General features: G+C 39.2%; 1 protein-coding gene and 1 pseudogene across 4 annotated transcripts in view; one reads left to right on the forward strand and one right to left on the reverse strand.

Annotated features, from left to right (window-relative positions):
- The window catches only part of ERC2 (ELKS/RAB6-interacting/CAST family member 2), a 962,898-nt gene that overhangs the window by 299,999 nt on the left and 647,586 nt on the right, over nucleotides 1–15,313 (reverse strand). The gene's annotated exons all lie outside the window — the stretch shown is intronic.
- LOC118904212 lies at nucleotides 4,268–4,848 on the forward strand (annotated as a pseudogene).

Genomic DNA, 15,313 nt, shown 5'->3' on the forward strand with positions numbered 1-15,313 from the left:
TTTGCAAGGCAGAAATAGAGACACAGATGTAGAGAATAAACGTATGGCCACCAAGAGGGGAAAGCGGGGTACAGGAGGGGTGGGATGAACTGGGAGATTGGGATTGACATATATACACTAATATGTGTAAAATAGATAACTAATAAGAACCTGCTGTATAAAAAATAAATTAAATTAAATTTAAAAAAAAACACTCAATGATATGCTGAGAAACAACAACAACAAAAACAAAAAACAAAAAAAACTCAATGAATGGGTTTAGTCACAGATTAGAGAGTACTGAAGAGAGAATGGGTGAACTGGAAGGAATAAATAGAGAAATAACCCAGAATACAGCTCAGAGAGACTAGAAGAGGGAAAGTGAGTATGGGATGTTAAGCAATATGGAGGACAGACACACATGTAATTGCAGTCCCATAAAGACAGACACAAATGGTAGGTGATATTTGAAGAGAGAACAGCTGAGAACTATACAGAATTGGTGAAAGATATGAATTCATACATATAGGAAGCAGAATAAATAAAATAAAATTTACATCCGTATATTATAGTAAGAATAAAAACAATCACAGAGGAAAGCTAGTCACTTATAATTAGCCAGATATCACACGTTTCCACAGCAACAGCAGAACCTTGAAGTTAGTGAAATAATATATGGCTGAGAGAAAACAACTTTCTACCTGAAACCAGTTGATTCAAGAATGAGGGTGAAATAAAAACATTTTCAGAGAAACAAAAATTGAAGAGTTTATCACCAACAGATCTACACCAAAAGAACTTCTAAAAGTATAAAGAATTATAAGCCAAGGGGGGGGAACCTTCAAGATGGCGGAGGAGTAAAACATGGAGATCGCCTTCCTCCCTACAAATACATCAGAAATCCATCTACACGTGGAACAACTCCTACAGAACACCTACTGAATGCTGGCAGAAGACCTCAGACTTCCCAAAAGGCAAGAAACTCCCCACGTAACTGGGTAGGGCAAAAGAAAAAAGGAAAAACAGAGACAAAAGAATAGGGATGGGACCTGCACCTCTGGGAGGGAGCTGTGAAGGAGGAAAAGTTTCCACACACTAGGAAGCCCCTTCACTGGCGGAGACGGGGGGTGGTGGGGGGAAGCTTCGGAGCCACGGAGGAGAGCGCAGCAACAGGGGTGCGGAGGGTAAAGCGGAGAGATTCCTGCACAGAGGATCGGTGCCAACCAGCACTCACCAGCCTGAGAGGCTTGTCTGCTCACCCGCTGGGGCGGGTGGGGGGTGGGAGCTGAGGCTCCGGCTGCGGAGGTCAGATCCCAGGGAGAGGGCTGGGGTTGGCTGCGTGAACACAGCCTTAAGGGGGCCAGTGCACCACAGCTAGCCAGGAGGGAGTCCGGGAAAAACTCTGCAACTGCCTAAGAGGCAAAAGACCATTGTTTCCGGGTCCGCAAGGGGAGGGGATTCAGAGAACCGCCTAAACAAGCTCCAGAGATGGGTATGAGCTGCGGCTATCAGCGTGGACACCAGAGATGGGCATGAAACGCTAAGGCTGCTGCTGCAGCCACCAAGAAGCCTGTGTGCAAGCACAGGTCACTATCCACACCTCCCCTCCTGGAAGCCTGTGCAGCCTGCCATTGCCAGGGTCCCATGATCCATGGACAACTTCCCCATAAGAACAGACAGTGTGCCTCAGGCTGTTGCAACATCATGCTGGCCTCTGCTGCCGCAGGCTCGCCCCACATTCCGTACTCCTCCCTCTCTCCGGCCTGAGTAAGCCAGAGCCCCCTAATCAGCTGCTACTTTAACCCTGTCCTGAGGGAATAGCAGACACCCTCAGGCGACCTACACGCAGAGGCGGGGCCAAATCCAAAACTGAACCCCGGGAGCTGTGAGAACAAAGAAGAGAAAGGGAGATCTCTCCCAGCACCCTCAGGAGCAGAGGATTAAATCTTCACAATCAACTTGATATGCCCTGCATCTCTGGAATACCTGAATAGACCACGAATCATCCCAAAATTGAGGCGGTGGATTTTGGGAGCAACTGTAGACTGGGGGCTAGCTTTCTGCATCTAATGTGTTTCCGGTTTTATGTTTATCTTAGTTTAGTATTTAGAGTTTATTATCATTGGTAGATTTGTTTATTGATTTGGTGGCTCTTGTTTTTTTTTTCCTTTTTATATATAGATATATATATTTTTTTCCATTTTCTCTTTTTGTGAGTGTGTATGTGTATGCTTCTTCATGTGATTTTGTCTGTATAGCTTTGTTTTTACCACTTGCCTCAGGGTTCTGTCTGTCCGTTTTTGTTTTTTTTCTTTTTAGTATACTTTTTAGCACTTGCTACCATTGGTGGTTTGTTTTTTGATTTGGTTGCTCTCTTCTTTCTTTTTTTCTTTTTTTTTTCTTTTTCTTCTTTAAATTACTTTTTAATTTTTTTATTTTTATTTTTAATAATTTTTTATTTTAATAACTTTATTTTATTTTATGTTTCTTTCTTTCTTTTTTTATCCCTTTTCTTCTGAGCTGTGTGGCTGACAGGGACTTGGTGCTCTGGCCGGGTGTCAGGCCTGTGTCTCTGAGGTGGGAGTGACAAGTTCAGGGCATTGGTCCACCAGAGACCTCCCGGCTCCATGTAATATCAAATGGCGAAAGCTCTCTCAGAGATCTCCATCTCAACACTAAGACCCAGTTCCACTCAACAATCAGCAAACTACAGTGCTGGACATCCTATGCCAAACAACTAGCAAGACAGGAACACAACCCCACCCATTACCAGAGAGGCTGCTGAAAATCATAATAAGGTCACAGACACCCCAAAACACACCACCGGACATGGTCCTGCCCACCAGAAGGACAAGATCCAGCCTCATCCACCAGAACACAGGCACCAGTTCCCTCCACCAGGAAGCCTACACAACCCACTGAACTAACCTTAGCCACTGGGGGCAGACACCAAAAACAATGGGAACTACGAACCTGCAGCCTGCAAAAAGGAGACCCCAAACACAGTAAGTTAAGCAAAATGAGAAGACAGAGAAACACACAGCAGATGAAAAAGCAAGGTAAAAACCCACCAGACCAAACAAATGAAGAGGAAATAGGCAGTCTACCTGAAAAAGAATTCAGAGTAATGATAGTAAAGATGATCCAAAATCTTGGAAACAGAATGGAGAAAATACAAGAAACGTTTAACAAGGACCTACAAGAACTAAAGAGCAAACAAACAATGATGAACAACACAATAAATGAAATTAAAAATTCTCTAGAAGGAATCAATAGCAGAATAACTGAGGCAGAAGAACAGATAAGTGACCTGGAAGATAAAATAGTGGAAATAACTACTGCAGAGAAGAATAAAGAAAAAAGAATGAGAAGAATTGAGGACAGTCTTAGAGACCTCTGGGACAACATTAAATGCACCAACATTTGAATTATAGGGCCAGAAGAAGAAGAGAAAAAGAAAGGGACTGAGAAAATATTTGAAGAGATTATAGTTGAAAACTTCCCTTATATGGGAAAGGAAATAGTCAGTCAAGTCCAGGAAGTGCAGAGAGTCCCATACAGGTTAAATCCAAGGAGAAACATGCCAAGACACATATTAATCAAACTATCAAAAATTAAATACAAAGAAAAAATATTAAAAGCAGCGAGGGAAAAACAACAAATAACATACAAGGCAATCCCCATAAGGTTAACAGCTGATCTTTCAGCAGAAACGCTGCAAGCCAGAAGGGAGTGACAGGACATATTTAAAGTGATGACAGGGAAAAACCTACAACCAAGATTACTATACCCAGCAAGGATCTCATTCAGATTTGACGGAGAAATTAAAACCTTTACAGACAAGCAAAAGCTAAGAGAATTTAGCACCACCAAACCAGCTTTACAACAAATGCTAAAGGAACTTCTCTAGGCAGAAAACACAAGAGAAGGAAAAGACCTACAATAACAAACCCAAAACAATTAAGAAAATGTTAATAGGAATACACATATCGATAACTACCTTAAATGTAAATGGATTAAATACTCCAACCAAAAGACACAGACTGGTTGAATGGATAGAAAAACAAGACCTGTATATATGCTCTCTAAAAGAGACACACTTCAGACCTAGGGATGCATACAGACTGAAAGTGAGGGGATGGAAAAAGATATTCCATGCAAATGGAAATCAAAAGAAAGCTGGAGTAGCAATTCTCATATCAGACAAAATAGACTTTAAGATAAAGACTATTACAAGGGACAAAGAAGGACACTATGCTCAGAGGCTTCCGAAGAGAGAGGGAGAAAGATGGCGGTGGCAATACTGGATCATCTGGGTGCGTTATGGATGCAGAATCTGAGAGGGAAGCTGGCCTTGGGGAAATCTACTATTCTCAAAGACAAACAAAGTACAGCAAAGACAAGATGTGGTATTTGGCAAAATTGATACAAGGAATGTCCACTGACCAGGCTCTGGCTCAGCTGAATTCAGTGACACAAAAGGGGCCCAGATAATTAAAGAGGTTCTCTTAGAAGCACAAGATATGTCAGTGAGAGACCACAGTGTGGAATTCAGATCCAATTTATATATAGCTGGGTCCACCTCAGGGCGAGGCCAGTACCTGAAATGCATCCAGCACCACGGCAGAGGTTGCTTTGGGATTATGGAGAAGGTTTTTTGCCATTATTTTGTGAAGTTTGTGGAAGGCCCTCCACCTCCAACTGAGGCACCAAAGACAGCAGTCGCCCACGCCAAAGAGTATATCCAGGAGCTTCGCAACTGGACCATCATTCACACTCTATGATGGGGGTATTAAGACTCCACAGTGTATATATTTTACCATTTATTTCCTAAAACCAACAAAAATTAAAGACAGATGCTTTTTATGATTTGTCATTGAATTACTGAAATATGAAGTACAACTGCTAGTTTTACATGAATATTTATAAAGCTCTGTCCACCTCTCTTGAGCCTCTGGGTATATTTTACGTATTTGCAACTAGGAAGGAGAAATCAGCTTTAAATGTAGTGACACACTATATAATTCAGAAGGCTTTTTTGAGTGCTGTTTGAAAGGAATGTTAGCTTTCTAGCTTGTGCCCTGCTGGTGGTAGTTTTGATACTGGACTTGAGTAGAAAGTTATAGGATAAGAAAGCTTGTCCTTATTATTTCACTTGATTTCTCTCCTGGAACTGGGGGAGGGGGTGGTAGAGGGGAGCATCCCTGCACATTGTTTCAGTGCAGTATTTTAGGGCATTCTGTAGTTCAGTTTTTCCTTTCACTGTTGGCATGGGCCAGTGGACGACGGATTATATTTTCCTTTACTGTTTTAGCAGTAACGTGAAACTACAGGAGTTTATTAGATATATTAATCTAAAACTCCAAAAACCATTTCACTTAGACTGTTCTATTTTGCTCAAATAATGACTATTTTTATGTCTCCTACCAAGAATGTTTACTATTGCTTGGCTGTCTAGTTTAGGATTGATTCATTTTTCAGAGTGAATTCAATTACGAAGAGAGGAACTGAACCAGTCTCAGCCTTGCACTCTAAAATAATTGATATGTTTAGGACATTCCACCTGAAAGCGGAAGAATACACTTTCTTCTCAAGTGCACACGGAATGTTCTCCAGAATAGACCACATCTTGGGTCACAAATCAAGCCTTGGAAAATTTAAGAAAACTGAAATCATATCAAGCATCTTTTCCGACCACAACACCATGAGATTAGAAATGAGTTACAAGACAAAAACAGTAAAAAACAGGAATACATGGAGGTTAAACAGTGCGCTGCTAAATAACCAAGAAATCACTGAAGAAATCAAAGAGGAAATCAAAAAATACCTAAGGACAAATGACAACAAAAACACAACAATCCAAAACCTATGGGACACAGCAAAAGCAGTTCTAAGAGGGAAGTTCATAGCAATTCAAGCTCACCTCAAAAAACAAGAAAAATCTCAAATAAACAATGTAACCTTACACCTAAAGCAATTAGAAAAAGAAGAACAAAGAAAACCCAAAGTTAGTAGAAGGAAAGAAATCATAAAGATCAGAGCAGAAATAAATGAAATAGAAACAAAGAAAGCAATACCAAAGATCAATAAAACTAAAAGCTGGTTCTTTGAGAAGATAAACAAAATCGATAAACCTTTGGCCAGATTCATCAAGGAAAAAAAGGGAAAGGATGCAAATCAGTAGAATTAGAAATGAAAAAGAAGAAGTTACAACAGACACCGCAGAAATACAAAGCATCCTAAGAGACTACTACAAGCAACTCTATACCAATAAAATGAACAACCTGGAAGAAATGGACAAATCTTTGGAAAAGTACAACTTTCCAAGATTGAACCAGGAAGAATTAGAAAATATAAACAGACCAATCACAGGTAATGAAATTGAAACTGCAATTAAAAATCTTCCAACAAACAAAAGTCCAGGACCAGATGGCTTCACAGGCGAATTCTATCAAACATTTAGAGAAGAGCTAACACCTATCCTTCTCAAACTCTTCCAAAATATAGCAGAAGGAGGAATACTCCCAAACTCATTCTACGAGGCCACCATCACCCTGATAACAAAACCAGACAAAGATGTCACAAAGAAAACTACATGCCAATATCAATGATGAACATAGATGCAAAAATCGTCAACAAAATAATACCATACAGAATCCAACAGAACATTAAAAGGATCATACACCATGATCAAGTCGGGTTTATCCCAGGGATGCAAGGATTCTTCAGTATACGCAAATCAGTCAATGTGATAAACCATATTAACACATTGAAGGAGAAAAACCATATGATCATCTCAATAGATGCAGAAAAAGCTTCTGACAAAATTCAACATCCATTTATGGTAAAAACTCCCCAGAAAGTAGGCACAGAGCAAACTTCCCTCAACAAAATAAAGGCCATATATGACAAACCCAAAGCTAACATCGTTCTCAATGGTGAAAAACTGAAACTATTTCCTCTAAGATCAGGAACAAGACAAGGTTGTCCACTCTCACCACTATTATTCAACATAGTTTTGGAAGTTTTAGCCACAGCAGTCAGAGAAGAAAAGGAAATAAAAGGAATCCAAATTGGAAACGAAGAAGTAAAGCCGTCACTGTTTTCAGATGACGTGATACTATACACAGAGAATCCTAAAGATGCTACCAGAAAACTACTAGAACTAATCAATGAATTTGGTAAAGTAGCAGGATACAAAATTAATGCACAGAAATCTCTTGCATTCCTATACGCTAATGATGAAAAATCTGAAAGAAAAATTAAGGAAACACTCCCATTTACCATTGCAACAAAAAGAATAAAATACCTAGGAATAAACCTGCTTAAGGATGTGAAAGACCTGTATGCAGAAAACTATAAGACACTGATGAAAGAAATTAAAGATGACAGAAAGAGATGGAGAGATATACCATGTTCTTGGATTGGAAGAATCAATATTGTGAAAATGACTATACTACCCAAAGCAATCTACAGATTCAGTGCAATCCCTATCAAACTACCAATGGCATTTTTCACAGAACTAGAACAAAAAATTTCACAATATATATGGAAACACAGAAGACCCTGAATAGCCAAAGCAATCTTGAGAAAGAAAAACAGAGCTGGAGGAATTAGACTCCCAGACTTCAGACTATACTACAAAGTAATCAAGACAGTGTGGTACTGGCACAAAAACAGAAATATAGATCAATGGGAAAGGATAGGAAGCCCAGAGATAAACCCATGCACCTATGGTCACCTTATTTTTGATAAAGAAGGCAAGAATACACAATGGAGAAAAGACAGCCTCTTCAATAAGTGGTGCTGGGAAAACTGGACAGCTACATATAAAAGAATGAAATTAGAACACTCCCTAACACCATGCACAAAAATAAACTCAAAATGGATTAAAGACCTAAATGTAAGAACAGACACTATAAAACTCTTAGAGCAAAACATAGGCAGAACACTCTATGACATACATCACAGCAAAATCCTTTTTGACCCACCTCCTAGAGAAATGGAAATAAAAACAAAAATAAACAAATGGGACCTAATGACACTTAAAAGCTTTTGCAAAGCAAAGGAAACTACAAACAAGACGAAAAGGCAACCTTCAGAATGGGAGAAAATATTTGCAAACGAATCAATGGACAAAGGATTAATCTCCAAAATATATAAACAGCTCATGCAGCTCAATATTAAAAAAACAAACAACCCAATCCAAAAATGGGCAGAAGACCTAGGTAGACATTTCTCCAAAGAAGACATAGATTGCCAACAAACACATGAAAGGATGCTCAGCATCACTAATCATTAGAGAAATGCAAATCAAAACTACAATGAGGTATCACCTCACACCAGTCAGAATGGGTATCATTAGAAAATCTACAAACAACAAATGCTGGAGTGGGTGTGGAGAAAGGGAACCCTCTTGCACTGTTGGTAGGAATGTAAATTGATACAGCCACTATGGAGAACAGTATGGAGGTTCCTTTAAAAACTAAAAATAGAACGACCATACAGCCCAGCAATCCCACTACTGGACATATATCCTGAGAAAACCATAACTCAAAAAGAGTCATGTACCACAATGTTCACTGCAGCTCTATTTACAATAGACAGGACATGGAAGCAACCTAAGTGTCCATCGACAGATGAATGGATAAAGAAGATGTGGCACATATATACAATGGAATATTACTCAGCCATAAAAAGAAACGAAATTGAGTTATTTGTAGTGAGGTGGATGGACCTAGAGACTGTCATACAGACTGAAGTAAGTCAGAAAGAGAAAAACAAATACTGTATGCGAACACATACATATGGAATCTAAAAAAAAAAAAAAAAAATGGTTCTGGTGAACCTAGGGGCGGGACAGGAATAAATATGCAGACGTAGAGAATGGACTTGAGGACACGGGGAGGGGGAAGGGTAAGCTGGGACAAACTGAGAGAGTGGCATGGACATATATACACTACCAAATGTAAAACAGCTAGCTAGTGGGAAGCAGCTGCATAGCACAGGGAGATCAGCTCGATGCTTTGTGACCACCTAGAGAGGTGGGATAGGGAGGGTGGGAGGGAGACGTAAGAGGGAGGGGATATGGTAATATATGTATATATATATAGCTGATTCACTTTGTTATAAAGCAGAAACTAACACACCATTGTAAAGCAATTATACTCCAATAAAGATGTTAAAAAAAAAAGAATTATAAGCTAAGAAGGAAAGTTTGAGATGTAAGAAGAAATGAACAAAGAACATTATTTTAAAAAATATTTTTGTATATATTTTTATATAAAAATAAAAAATTTTTGTCTATAAAAAAAGGTTTGTTTATAATTGCGAATGTTTTTTAAAAAATAATGTCTAATCTTAATATAATATAATAATATAATTTTTTAAAACAATGTCTAATGTTAATCAAAGAAAGCATAATTAAAGTACTAGAAAAGAACATGTAAGTAGGAGGGTGATAAACAGAGTTAACATGTTTTATGATCTTTATGTTGCTTAGAAGAGGGAATTCACTGGCCACACAGTCAGGGATGGAGGCCATGCACAATTCAGTCACACAGTCTTCTCACCAAGGCTTATCCAACTACAACCAAGCCAAGTACCAAATCTGCCCACAACAAAGGCCAATACTGAGCCCTGGGTAGACTAACAAGCTACCTAGGGAAATACTGATGACATTAGAGGTCTCTGGCTTTGAAGAGGTCAGTGCTTTGACTTAAACAGGATACAATCTTCCCTTTATGGATTTAACTTCTCTTCTTCAGCACTTCTTCCAGGACCACAATTCTTAGACATACACAATGCCTTATCTATCACATGACAGCCTGCACAACATCACCTCCAACCATGAGACACATTTGACCATTAATGGGCCCATAACCTAGAAATGCTGATTTAGTACCAAAGCAGGGGGACAACACCCAAGGAGGCTGGGTTGCCGTCCTAAAGGAATGCAGTGTATGTCTTAAATCACAGGTCAATATATGGTGCCATCTCCCCTATAGTAAGGATACATGGATCAGGAAACTGAGAAGAGGAGGTGGGAGTGGTCTCTCTCCCTTAACCACCTAATAACTCACTAGAAGAAGGTTGCTTCCACCAAAGAACATTATCATGGTGTGATGAATTAGAAGCTTAAATTGTCCCATGGCCATTTTGAGCTTCTCATCCCACTGAACCAATGAAAGGGTGTCACCATTTCTGTTATGCAATGGGTGAAAGGAAGGAGATATATAGAACCCAAGTATTCACGGGGATACCCTTAAATGAAAGTGTAAGACTGTGGCAACCCAATAAGTCCAGGCCATCAAGGACTTAGATCTTGCAGGAAAGAAGGTATGGATCACCCAGTGAAGTCATGAACCCTATCCAGCTGAAGTGCCAGCAGAAGGTATGGGGATCGTACAAGAGGTGATAGAAGAAGCAAACCATGGTTACCAACAAGGCTTCATGGCCAGCTATAGAGATGGGGACTACAGCAGTTATGTTTGTTTCACTAAATCATTTCTTTTCTCCCTTTTACCCTCTGCTACCTTACAAGACTGGTGGTAGCTCAAGTTTTAGATAGGAATATGACATAATTGACATTGGCTCACAATGACACAGGAGCTGAGGTGACTTCATTCTGTGTTGGGATTGCTAACTTTTCACATGAAGGAAGGTTGAGAGTAGATGCCAGGAGGTGAGTGGAATTAACTATGCCAGATATTTTCCATTTGTCCCTCTGGATCCATCTCCATTCTTCTCTCCTTGCTTCCTTCCCCACAGGTTGATGTACTCAGGTCACATCAGTGTGCTCTCTGCCCTCGGGCTTCCAGTAGAATTAAGCTAATTGGATTGTAGGCAGGAGAGTGAGGTCAGCACGTTTATTTCTCTGGTTCCCTTCCTGTGAGTTCACTTCAGATTAGCTGTGTCCCTTGACAGAAGGTTACTATCCCTCTCAAAGCAGCCCCATGTGACTCTCTTTTTCCAGGTTCTGGGAACCTCTCCTTCCCTTGTCTCTTTGGGCCTAGAAATGGTGACATTTCTGCCGCTATAGCCCGGGGTTACTGCACGAGCCCTAATTGTTCCCCTATACCATACCTTTGGAATTAATTCCTTTGTAAATAAATGCTTCTTGAATTATCTTAATTTGAAATATCTGTTTCTATTGAGGCCCTGATTGACCTACTCACTGTGATTCCATGTTATATAACACAATGTCTGTGAACAACCCCTACACGGAGAGATTTTTTTTAAACACCCATAAACCCAGAGACCTGGGCAATTTGTTATGGAAACAAAACTGATTAACCGTTTGGCAGTACCAGATGGGCTCAGAAAAGGTTGCTATAAGAACACTTTCTGGGTAACCAGGAAAAAGAAGGTCTAAGATGGATATGAAAAGTCAGGAACTCTCTACTTCTGGCCACTATAAGGCAGTTGCTATAGAAAGCCAAATGTCCAAAAGTTTGCTAAAGCCCAGATTACTAAGTTAAGAGAAATGTTAACACAACTTAGTAGTAACTTGCCTGAGGACCAACTTGCTTAGAAAAATTTGGATAGGCTGTAATTTATAATAAAATGGGCAACTGATCAGATACTCAGAGGGAACCTGAATATTTCTCAAAGAGGAAGGTTCTCAAACTCTGAGTATACATGGGTATCACCTGGCATCAGGACAGGGTATATTATGGCAGGGTTCAGAGCAAAATGAAAATGTAGGCCTGTTGCTAAGAAATTATTAAGAATTCCAAGATGACAGCAGAACCATTAAACCAAGCACAAGGCTCTTTTAAAACCCCAGTCCTGTGTGACTGCACAAATCACATGGCTATGAAGCCAGCCCTACTTGGAGAGCTTGTTACCACACAGATCGCTGCACCCCACTCCCAGAGCTTCTGATTCAGTAAGCCTGGGATGAAGCCCAAGAATTTGCATTCCTAACAAATCCTGGGTGATGCTGGCCCTGCTGGCCCGGGGATCACACTCCGAGGACCACTACCCTAGAGAACATAAAAGTGGGAAAAAACATCAGGAGGAAATGAACATATAACCAATATATTTAAGGCCCAAGCTGATCGTATGAATAGATTTTGTATTGGATATCACAGTATGTATATCAAAAATTCACAGAAAGTTAAATTTACTCATTTATAAATTTATAGATACAAATTTAATATCCCAAATAATATTAACTGCTTATACCACATTTAAATATTCCTTTTTTCAACAAACGCTTATTAAATGTTTACTATGTGCCAGGGTACTATGCTTGCTCATTCATTATCTATGAATAGGTCATAAATAATTGAGGATATTATTTAGAATAGTGATCTCAAGTGTCAGGGAGAAGGAGATCAGAGTTGGGATGAGGGAGACCCCCCTCCCCACCAGGCAGGGAAACAGAAGAAGGAAAAACTGTATCATTTTTTATAAGCATATGTCTATTGTATGCTTATCAAGAAAATATAGTTTAACAAAACCATCTTAGTTCTGATCAACTGACACATGACATAGAAAATGCATCATGGCTGAGTGATTTCTAAAAGGTAGAGAATGCCTTATTTCAAATAAGGATGAGATATTAGGTTTTCACGGGTGACCTATAAAAAGTTTATTAAGAATTAAAAACTTGTATCATATGTTGAACTACCCACTGTATAAACACACACACACACAAAAACCTTCAGAAGTTTTCAAATACTCTACTTGGAATAACCAAGTTATTAGCTGAGAAAATCGGCGAGTCCAGGGTGATTTTCTTCTGAAGGATTAACGAAAAGTCAGACACCTTTTACAAAGAAGATTAAATCACCCCATTGTTACTTACAAAGTCTCACAAAGCCACCGACAATTTATGTTCACAAACGCCTCCTGCTTCACAGCCTGTTAAGAGCCCATACCAGCTTCAGTGTTCTGGTTTCTCCTCCTGGATGTACCGTGTGGCTGGCTGTTGACTATTCATCATTATGATTTCAAAGGATGAAAAGTTTGCTCATGTGGAATGTAGGTATTCTTGACCTCTGAAATCCATTGTTCTGAAGCCAGAGAAAAATATTTCTCATACTAAACAAATCTGATAAGGTCATGTCTGGCTTCAAAGAAAGATCAGCAACCGACTGCACAATAGTCTGCAATTTCTAATATATTCTTCTCTCTAGGCCTCGAGTGTTGATAATTAACTGCCTACTATTCCAAGCTGAATTTATTGCCTTTCTATTGTAATTTTGGTACAATTAAGTAATTTTTATTGTAAAAAATTTTAATCACATTGAGAAAATAAAGTGATTTTTTCCCCACAACCTTCCTATCCCCCACTTGTACATAAATAAGATGAAACTATATGTACATTACAAGAGTTTACTGGGAAGAATGCTACTGAAGAATGCTAAGAAAACTTTATGCTAGACTTTTAAAACATTATAATTAATAAGGGAAACCCCAGTTTCCAATGAAAATCTTCAAATCAAAAGTATTTTCAACAGATGAATATTTACTATGAGATTCTGGTAATGTTTTTTGCAAGGGCATTGCTTTTATTTTTCAAGCAAAGATCAAAAATATTTTGTATCTGGTCCCCTGTTGATTTATATCACTTTAACTGCCAATATTTTTTAATTCACAATGAAATTGCACAGAGCTCAATTTATAAATATTTATCTATAAAGTTAACAACTGTGAACTGTAGTGGTGTGTCAAACTATAAACATAGTCATGGAATATTGGTTCATTTTGAGAACAGATGTTGGGCCATCTCCATGATGGAGTTGATTGCAGTAGACACAGTAATGATTTAGTTTCTTTCTTTCTAGCAACTGTTAAAACACACAGGTAAGTCTAGGGAAAGCAAAGCCTGTACTTGAGTCCCCATTCTCCATTTCTGCCACAGTTGCAGACATCACTAAATGATCCTAGAACTTCTTCAGTTCTCAGACCAGCCTTGGTACAGATCTCATCACAGCACTCTAGCAGTCACTATCAATTGACTGGAAGAAGTACAAGCTCAAATTATTTTCTCTGTGTTTAAATCTTGTATCCTGTAGTGGTTCTCAAATATTTTCATGTGTAGCATATTTTCAAATATTAGAAAGCTTGGTAGCACTCTCAAAGGGATTAAAAGATTGAAAACAATTACAAGTAATTTTCAACAACAATAATAATCTAATCTGTCACTGCCTTACAATGTCTAGCAAAGCAGCCACGATTGACCAGTTATTCACTTTGTATCCAGGTTACCCTTGAAGGGTAATTATTTACAGCTTTGGTTTAATGGATATTGTACCCATTAAGCATGCCATGTTCCTTTAGGCCCTGCTGGTACTCTGCTTAGGAGAACAGACTCTGCTATCAAAACAATGGGGTACGACGCTGTCATTTTACCTTGAGAAAGAACACTCTGGCCAATGAATGGTCACCCAATCCCAGAGACAGAGAGAATGATTAGGAAATCTGCTGGGTTTTCCAGGTGAACACAATAGTCAGGTAAACTCAAATACCTGTTTTATTTTCCTTATCTCCTTCAATTCTCTCAGTGTCCCATAAGAAAACTGAGGCTCAGAGAGGTTAGCTCCTTGCCCTATGACCCACTGTGAAGAAGTGACAGAGACACGACTCCAACCAAGAGACAGGGCCGACTTCAAAACCAGCGTGCTTAGCCTCTCTGCCACTCTGCCCTCTGATGACTAACAGAATCCAGTCCCCTTCTGCAGTGGGAGTGGATCTTGAAAACCAACAGTAACAACCGGCAAAATGAAATAGCCACCATCACTCTTCCCACTGCTTCAGTCAGAGCATGTTTTTTTTTTTTTTTTTCTTTTTTTGAGGGCAGGCAATCCACTTTGTCCTTGGACCAGGTGTCTGCTGAAAGCATCAGTTTCTTCAGCTTCCTTCAAGAAGTCTCCCACTTGAAATATGATAACTTACTGGAGATAAAGTGGATGATAGAGCTTTACTAATGTTATAAGCCACAGGAAACATAATATGAATTAGTATCGGGATTACCTACATTTAGCTCCCCTACCTTCACACAGGAGCAATACTTTTACTCTCACTTTACAAGTGAAACAATTGAGGAAAGAAGAGAGAGACTACTAAGTTTAATTATGCATCTACATGTCAATACTCATGTGACATACATGAGCTCCTTTAATCGTCACAATAGGTACCAGGTATATATTTTTAATATCTTCTGGTTAATTTTTATTACCATGTCATCAACTATATGTTTTATGTGTTTAATTTGTTTATTATCTGTGTCATGCTCACCCCCATTAGACTCTATTCAGTAAGGGATTCTGACTTTGGTCTGTTTCATCTACTGCTATATCCCTAAATAGTGCATGGCACATGG

The sequence above is a fragment of the Balaenoptera musculus genome, chromosome 11 (assembly GCF_009873245.2).
Source record: "Balaenoptera musculus isolate JJ_BM4_2016_0621 chromosome 11, mBalMus1.pri.v3, whole genome shotgun sequence".
NCBI lineage: Eukaryota > Metazoa > Chordata > Mammalia > Artiodactyla > Balaenopteridae > Balaenoptera > Balaenoptera musculus.